A 9,654-nucleotide genomic window follows, 5' to 3' on the forward strand; every position below is an offset into this window, starting at 1 on the left:
AGCCCGGTCCCTACCAGCACTGCTGTGGTGCTGCGGGGGGCACCCAGGGGGTGTCTGGTGGCTTCCTCTGCTGCAGTATCCTGTCCGGTGTTGTGGATGGCAGGAGGCGACAGAGGATGAAAATGGGTGACCGGGGCCTGTAAAATAAAAATGGTTGCACCCGGGTGATGGCTCCTGTAGGCATCACCATCGATGCGCGGTGAGAGGCCTGGGACCAGAGCCTGTTGACAGCTCGCTGGGCAGTGTTCCCTTTCCCCCTCACGGAGGCTTCTGGTGGTTGAGAGGTTCGCCTGAACATCAAGGACCTAGGTGGGCACGTACACTGAGCGGCCTGTGGTGCAGCACTGCGGGCACTGAGCTGCAGAGATCCAAGCCCAGTCCCTACCTGCACTGCTGTGGTGCTGCAAGGGGACACCCAGGGGAGTGTGTGGTGACTTGCTCTGCTGCAGTATCCTGTCCAGTGTTGTGGATGGCAGGAGGCGACAGTGGATGGAAATGGGTGACCAGGACCTGTAAAATAACAAGTAACTGAAAATCTCCGATATGGCGAAGAACGTGAGACAGATTTGTGTGCTTTCTCAACCAGACAAACCACATTTCTTACAAATTTCATGGGAAAAACACATAGGCTTTGGATTCGCTGTGATTCTCAGCGATGGCCTGTCAGCATGGTCTGGGAACGTGTCGAACGAGGAGGTGTCTAAAGAAGCTGCCGACATGGAAATGGAAAGGGAAAAGTATGTTGACGAACTGAAGAAAGCGCTGATTATGGGATCAGCGCAGACTAGCAAGTATATTTTTGATTTCTGTGAAGGTGATGTGGAAGAAGATTGCTACATTTTTTTATATGGTAAAAACCTGAAAGACGTTGTGTTCAGACTTGGATCATTGAAATTAAGAACTGTCCCAAACGCAGATGGAGTTGTAACAGACTTGATCAGCTATTGCCTCAATGACTCTGCAGCCCTGCAAATCCAAAATGAGCACTTGCAAAAATAAACAAGAAAAACAAACGTAGCCACGCACTACAGGAGGAGGCAGCAGGGGGAGGGGAGACAGGAGAGGACATGCGCCTGTTTCCCTTGCGGGAGTGAACAGGGGTACCATATGTTTGCAAGTTAATTACAAACATATGATGTCAAAGCTTGCTCCCGCAAGGGAATTGCCAGACGTGCACGCATTGCCATTAAAAGCAATGCAACGCGTGCACATTTTTGGCTGAAAAGGCGAATCGATGGCTAAAGGTCTTTCTCCTAACAGCGCATGCACGCTGCGTAGGCGAGACCTCAAAACAACTACTATTCTAGGAGGCACCACATCTTGGGGACCCCCTGCAGGAGGTCAGCAGCCCTTATAGGGCACATCTTCTCAGGGACCCCTGCGGCTCATCCAAGGCCGGGACAAAGCACTCACATTTTTCAGATTCGAGCACCAGCACTTCACCCAGCCAGGGTTTACGCTTTGGATGCTGGGTCCCCTCGCCCTCAGTTTAGAGAGTTAGAAACGGGACTTCGGGGGCATGGCTTGGACAGCAATGAGGACAAGCGCCTGAGTCCGTTACCTCCACCAACCCGAGGAAAAAACGCGAATAAACAAGCGAAACGATTGACCGAGAGACCTGGAAACCACACACAAAGACGTCGGAACAGTGGGAGCACAAACAGACAATCGTAAGAACAGCTGAGGGATGCTGCAACGCAGGGAAAAAAACACCACAACACCGGACCGAGTGAGACATAAGAGGAGCGAGAAGATGGTGCCACACCGAAGCTGAGTCCGCGGGTAAAGACTAGGCGAGAGAGTGAGTACTGCAGCAGAGACACTCCGTGCTCAGTCCCCGAACACCCCCGGAGCCGGCCGCCGGCCAAACCAGCCAAGTAAGTGCAAGCAGAGGCAGTAGGCGATTACAGCAAATGCCGAAGGGATTAGAACAAGTCTTGCTGAGAAACTAAACTGAAAGCGCACACAGGCAGCGGCCATTTTGGCTGTAGTGCGCACCTACGCAAAGGCCATAATCTGCTACAAGCACAAACAGGACAGCTGACGCAACGGCGCATACGAGCAGCATTTCAAGCATACAGCAGCAGCAGTGGTGCATAGGGGGAGAGAACACCCACCTACAGAGGCACACTCACGGGGAGTGCGCAAGCAGGCGAAACAAGCCAGCGACCCAACCGGCCTAACCCCCCCCCACACAGAAACTAAACTGAAAGACACCGGAACACACAGGAAGGCAGCCATCTTGGGGACGCCAGGAACCGGAGAAACGAGTACGCAGCCCAACCATGCGATAAGGCACAAAACAGCAGTGATAGCACGGCACTGCAGCAGAGGTAGCGCACCGCAAGAACACCCAAGGCACGAGCAGGGGGGACATCTAGACCGCCTGGGATGCCAAAAGAGACACGAAACAGAACCGAAAGCCCTGCTTAAGGGAGAAGCCATTTTGATCACAAAACCAAACCTGACCAACCTATAGGCCAGCCAAGACTGGAGGAAGGGACAGAGGAAGACACGAAACAAATCCGGTGGGGACAACAAGACCACCTGGGACTGCAGCAGAAACAGCGCACCGCAAGACCACCCAAGGCACGAGTAGGGGGGACAACAAGATGCCTGGGAAGCCAAAAGAGAAACGAAAAAGAAGCCAAAAGATACACGGTAAATTGGGGGGGACAACAAGACCACCTAGGAAGCAAAAAGAGACACGGAAAAGAGACACGGAGCGAAACCGGAAGCAGACAACATAGCGCACATCTGCCCAGGCAAACCTCCCAAAACAAACACAGGCCAAGGCAAGACTGTACCTAGCAGTGACACTTATCAAACAATAGACTCAGCCAAGGCAGGGCCATACAGTTTCATACAAACACTGCAAGGCAAGCCCTGAAGTAAGGGAACGATACAAGGTAGCAAACCAGGGCATCTTGCCAGCACCCTGAGGCGGAGCTGGCAGGTGCAAAAACTAGAACAAGGCCCATCCGGGAACCAAGCAGATACAGACTCGACCACCAGCACACAAGGAAGGGGCCACCAGGTCCGGTAGGAGAACAGACCAGCTCAGCAGCAGTAGCACAGCAGAAAGGCGGCAGGCTAGAAAGTTACTCAGCCAGAAGGGGGCTCAGCGTAATGACAAACCAAGAAGGCAAAGGGCAAGCGAGTTAAAAAAATATAAAAACAACCCTCCAGACTCACCCCTAAAGCCGAAAAACGACACAACTCTGGACATGATCCTCAGGAAAGTCAACAAAGGGAATGAAGTTGCAAAGTCCACCAAACAAACAATCGATAACATGCAGCTAGAGCTAACAGCTATAAGAGCGGATCAACACAAAACAAACAGTAGGATGGACACTGTAGAAACGCGAATAAGCGACATCGAGGATGTCAACACACAGTCGAACAAGACGCTGCTTTCAGTTTCCACAGCCACCAGTACCCTCCAGAAAAAGCTGGCTGAGCAAGACGACCGTACCAGAAGAGGGAACATAAGGCTGCTCGGAGTCCGGAAGGGTAAGAGGACAGGTCAGGATCCTGCTCAGCCCTCCTAGAAGAGCTTATCCCTCAAATTACGGGCCTCAAATTCGACAGACAATTCGAACTGGACAAAGCATATCGAGTGCCAGCGAAGAAACTCCAAAATGGTCGGGGCCCGCGCCCAATCATTTGCAAACTCCTAAGGTCGCAGCAAACAGAGGCCATCTTTGCAGTGGCAAGGAAAAATCAGACCTTAAAATGGAAGGACAACAAAATAATAATCACACAAGACTTCTCACGCCAAACCGTCGACACAAGGAAAGGCTTCCTGGCACTGAGAGAAAGAATGAGGAAGGACAACATCACTTTTAGCTTCGCAAGCCCGGCAAAACTGAGGATCATGGACAAAGGGCATACCCTGATCTTCGATGATCCGGACGAACTAAGAAGACACCTCCGCGGTCCTCCTCCGGAGGATATGGAGGCCCAACTCTCGGGCACCGCAAAGAGAAGAGCTTCACTGGACAACACAGGTGCTATGGGCCACTCCGACACAGGTCACTAAGGTGGACACAAGGGAAGGTCAATCATAGGAAACAACAATCATACCTCAAGCAACCACTCTACCTCAATGCGCAGCACTACCTCGAACTTTAGATTGCAACAAGGAAATGTGACAACCACAGTCCCGGGGTGGGACTTGACACTACCTCACACCTCCGAATCTACCTCAGGGTAGGCACGTCTACCTCACCCACCCAGGGACAGGGGAAACTGCAACAATGTAGAGACTTTTTCGTATATGGACCACAAGTATATCCTTTACTAGTGATCATTATGCAAGTGCCTGGGGCCGAGATCCATGAGGGGTAGGAGGGTTTGCAGGGTAATCTAACCTTTTTCGGCCAGTCGGATCGGCTCACTACGAAGACCCGGGGAGGGGAAGGGGGAGGGAACTTTGCTGACGCACGCCCATTTTTCAAAATGCGGAGGGAGGGGGGCAAGGGAGGCGGGGGGGCATCTCAGCAAAGACCATACACATCTATTTCTCTCTTTCTCTTACTTTCACCTTCTTAACAGACACTCACACTCAGTCAACAAGACTATCAGAGCAGCCAATCTGGGAATATAAGGAAGCACCAGCGGAGGGTGGGGCAGACCCAAAGGCAAGGGGGCTAACTCCCCAAGGATTAAACCAAAAAAGGGCGATATTATGCACAAACCATGACACAGCATAGGCATTCCCAGCTAGTCTCAGATCTAACAGTTACCTCACTTAACGTTAAAGGGCTTAACCACCCGATCAAGAGAAGGAAAGTAATCGACAACTTAACAAAACTAAAAAGTGATGTGTGCGTGCTTCAGGAAACGAAGCTATCCGAAGAGGACGCACAACATCTGAAGGTGAACTGGATAGGACTAATCCTCTGCTCGCCACCTGTACACAAAAAGAGAGGTGTAATAACACTAATAAACAAGAAAGCCAGACTAACCCTACACGAGTGTTATGCGGATGAGGACGGGAGATTGCTAATAACCAGTCTCAAACGGGGGGAGGAAACAGTACATATCGCCAATATTTACGGCCCTAACACAGAGGATGAGTCCTTCTGGAGAAAGGCTGCGAACAAACTCAGTAATCTCCCCCAAGACGAGCTCCTGATAGTAGCCGGAGATCTCAATCAGGTTCTAGATCAAGCCATAGACAGACAACCGCAAAGAGCCAGCCACCAAACTCAGGCACAACACACCCTTAAGAACCTGTGCGCCAAGCTCCACCTCGAAGACCCATGGAGACTCCAACACCCAGATGCTAGAGACTACACTTTTTACTTCCACCCCCATAACTCGTACAGTAGAATAGACTACATCCTTATCTCAGTCACACACACCCACCTCATGGAGCATACAGAGATTGCGCCGAGAACAGTGTCAGATCACTCCCTCATCAGCCTAACACTTAGCGGTCGCCACAACGAACAAACAAGCCATAGATGGAGATTCAACAGTGATATCATTAGGGACCCGGCGAATGCAGCTGCCATGGAGGAGGCCATTAAAGATTACCTAGATTTCAATGACAAGTCAGGCACAGACAAAGGAGTACTCTGGGACGCCATGAAAGCCACAATCAGGGGCAAAATAATAAGCATCAAGTCTAGAATGAACAGGGATAGAAACAAAACAATACTAGAACTAGAGAGGCAGATCAAGGACCTTGAGATGCAGCATAGCGCCAATGTAGCAGACAAAAACACACTGACGACCCTAACGAGGAAAAAATATGAACTTAATAAACTATTAAGGGAGAGGGCTGGCACATGGATAAACAAATACAAAGCCACAAACCTCTGTTCAGCAAATAAAGCAGGTAAAGCCCTTGCCTCATATCTTAAAAGTAAGCAGAGGCAACACGCCATTGCGGCAATTACGGATTCTACCAAGACATCCCAAACACCCATTCAGGAGATCCTCAGAGTCTTTAAAGAATTCTATGAGAAGCTGTACAAAGAAGACAAAGACCTAAACTCGGATGGAGGAGCGGCCCTCCTGGACAAGCTGAACCTACCCAAGCTAACAGAGGCACAATGTGCATCCCTAGAGCTAGACATAACAGGAGCAGAGATAGATATGGGTGTGGCTGCCCTAAAGGACAACAAGGCACCGGGCCCAGACGGCTACACAGCTAAATTCTACAAACACTTCCTCCCCCTAATTAAGAACACAATGAAAGAGGTTTTCGCTCACTGTATCAGAAAAGGGAAGATGACAAACTCAATGGCGGAGGCCAACATAATAGTCATCCCCAAAGAAGGGAAAAACACACAATTCCCGCAAAATTACCGCCCTATCTCTCTAATTAACGTAGACTGCAAGATCTACGCGAAAATACTAGCAGGGAGACTCAATGCGCAGCTCCCAAACCTCATCCACAAGATGCAGGTGGGCTACCTTAAAAATAGACTATCCCAAGACAATACGAGACTCCTATGCCACATAACAAACCACGCCTCTGCCAACACAAAACCAGCGGTGATGATCGCGCTGGACGCAGAAAAGGCTTTCGATAGAGTTTCATAGCCCTTCCTCGACCAATGCATGCAGAAGTTCAGCCTAGGTGACAACTATAGGACAATGGTGATGGCACTATACAAAGATCCTATAGCCCGGGTAGTAGTAAATGGGGGCACATTAGAGGCCCTATCTCTGGAATAACGAACCAGACAAGGCTGCCCACTTTCCACGGCACTTTTCCTACTGACCTTAGAACCCTTACTGGCCAAGAACAGGAACAACGCCGGTATAAAAGGGATGACAGTCAAGGGTAATACGGTCAAACTAGAGGCATATACAGATGACATACTCATCATGACAGAAGACCCAGAGCCCTCGATAGAAGCACTAATGAACACCATCAATGAATATGCGAAAGTAGCCGGATACAAGCTCAATAGAAGCAAGTCCGAATGTAAGCCACTCAACGTTCACACCACTAAGGACGTTCTAGGGACCTCAGGACTACACTGGCAAAGAGGCACCATAAAATACCTAGGTATCTATTTCGACAGGGACCTCAAGTCAACACTTGATCACAATGAAAAATCAATAATAATAATAAGATAAAAGACAGGCTAGACAAATGGTCCCCCAAGTATGTCAGCTGGTGGGGCAGGGTAGAAACAATAAAAATGATGATAACCCCCATGGTTTGCTACCTACTGAGCATGCTCCCACTAATAGTCACGGAAGACTTTAACAAAAAGCTAAACACCATGACAAATATGTTCCTCTGGAGAGGTAAAGAAGCCCGGATAAGCCTCCAGAAACTAATGCTGAGCAAGGACCTAGGGGGGCTCAACGTCACAAACTTTAAGACTTTCCAGACAGCCTGTCTAGCCAGACAAGGCATATACTGGCTCACGCCTGAACAGGGATATACGCCGGCTTGGCTGGAGCTAGAGAGAGCACTGCTCGGTGGCCTTGACCCAGTGGCTCTCCTCACCGCCAACAAACACCCAGAGGCGAGCAACATAATTCTCAAAAACACCAAAAACGCCCTCCTATACGTAGACAATAGAATGGAGAGGAGCATTAGGAACACAAAATGAAAATCCATTTGGTTCAACACCAAAATAAAATACAAAGGCAGTATACTTACCTTAGCCTTGTGGCCTCAGCGGGGAATCTCTACCCCATTCCAACTAGAGGAACACGGGTCCCCCACCACTTTCGCCAGCCTACAACGTGCGCACGACATCCCTGACATAGAACTATATAACTTTCTTAAAATAAAGGCAGCAATCACCAAAGCGAGCCTAAGCAAAGAGGTCCCAACAATCCATCAATACTTGACCAAACTCAACAAAATTGGGCACCAAATGTCACACCTATATAAACTCCTAAGCGCAAAGACAACTAGATTAAATAGGAAGACCATAGAATACTGGGAAACGCTGCACGCCGGGCACTTTAGCGAGAGAAAAAAGGCACAACTCTGGTCTTCAGCAAGCAGGAACAAAGTCACCACTACGCTAGCACAAACGAAATTCTGGCCCCAGCCGGAGGAGAGAGCTGGGCTGTAAAGGTGAAGAGAGGAGGCAGGAAAAGCCCCAGCGTGTGAGGGTCTGAGACAGAGGCGCTTTCTATTGTAAAGCAGGGGAAAAAATATAGAGTTTGCAAAAGTAAACAGCTGGGCGGGCTATATGGGATGAGAAGGGGCACTCACACCCCTGTGAAAATAGGCTTTAAACTGTCAAATTTATACTGAGGACGATTACGAGAAAGGTGTCTCAAAAAAGAAAATAAGGAAGGAATGAAAGAGGGATTAGAAAGAAGTGAGGGGGGGAGAAAGAAGCTGGACCGTGGAAAAAATAAATATTGATATTACAGCAGCGTTTTAATGTACCAGGCTTTAGAGGGTTTCAAGTTTGACTGCAGTACTAATTATAATATGTTTCAAATAAAAGGTCATCTGCCGAAACCCGGGATCGAACCAGGGACCTTTAGATCTTCAGTCTAACGCTCTCCCAACTGAGCTATTTCGGCGGCTCCTGATCACAGTCTGTGACCGCTCTGGGGGCAGATACAGTGGAGGTCTGTTCTCTGCATTATAGGACAGTTCACAGGTCTCAGTCCCAGGCCCCAGGGCTTCTCATCGCCTCCACCCTGACACTGGCAGAAGCCTCGCTGGGGGGCGCTGCTCTCCCCAGCACTGAAGACCAGACACGGAGCTGCCATTTTAAGCAGTGACGTCATCGACACATGACTTCCCAAAGCTCAACCAATCCGAGCAGGTACATCTGCACCCGCCCTCACCCCGCCCCTCCCTTCCGGGTGCCCCTCACAGACCTTTCTCAATATTCGACGGAGCTCTCTCTCTGACCCAGTGGCTAGGGTTACTTTAAGCATTTGCCCAATTGCTGTTTCTCACCACAAACTACACAAGAGGGAAAGACACATTAGAGAGAGAGAGAGAGAAGAGAGAGGCAGAGAGTGAGAGCGAGAGCAGAGAGAGAGCAGCAGCAGAAAAAGAAGAGAAAGAGAGCGTGAGAGCAGAAAGAGAGAGAGAGAGAGAGCAGATAGAGAGAGAGTGAACAGCAGAGAGAGACAGAGAGCAGCAGAGAGAGATAGGGAGAGAGAGATAGATAGAGGGAACTTTTAAGAGAGAGCAGCCGAGAGAGAGAAGAGAGTAAAGCGGCAGAGAGAGTGAAAGCTGTAAGTGAGAGAGCAGTAGAGAGAGACAGGAGAGAGACAGAGAGGGAGAGTGCGAGCAGAGAGAGAAAAGAGAGAGAGAGAGAGAAAAGAGAGAGAGAACAGCACAGAGAAAGAGGAGAGAGAGAAGAGAGAGGCAGAGAGAGAGTGAGAGCAGAGAGAGAGCAGAGGGAGAGAGGGATACAGAAGAGAGGGAGGCAGAGAGAGAGAGTGAGAACAGAGAGAGAGCATCAGCACAGAGGGAGAGAAGAGAGAGAGAGTGCAGAGAGAGAGATAGAGTGCGCGCAGCAGCAGAGAGGGAGAGCAGATAGAGAAGATAGAGTGCAGAGAGAGTGAGGGCAGAAAGAGAGAGCGAGCAGATAGAGAGAGAGTGAACAGCAGAGAGAGACAGAGAGCAGAAGAGAGAGAAAGGGAGAGAGAGATTAATAGAGGGAACTTTTGAGAGCAGCCAAGAGAGAGAAGAGA

General features: G+C 49.6%; 1 non-coding gene across 1 annotated transcript; it reads right to left on the bottom strand.

Annotated features, from left to right (window-relative positions):
- Positions 1–8,450: 8,450 nt before the first annotated feature.
- TRNAF-GAA (transfer RNA phenylalanine (anticodon GAA)) lies at positions 8,451–8,523 on the bottom strand. Its single transcript has one exon. It is a non-coding gene; the product is annotated as a tRNA-Phe (tRNA).
- Between the last annotated feature and the right edge of the window lie 1,131 nt (positions 8,524–9,654).

The sequence above is a fragment of the Lissotriton helveticus genome, chromosome 1_2 (assembly GCF_964261635.1).
Source record: "Lissotriton helveticus chromosome 1_2, aLisHel1.1, whole genome shotgun sequence".
NCBI classification, from domain to species: Eukaryota; Metazoa; Chordata; class Amphibia; order Caudata; family Salamandridae; genus Lissotriton; species Lissotriton helveticus.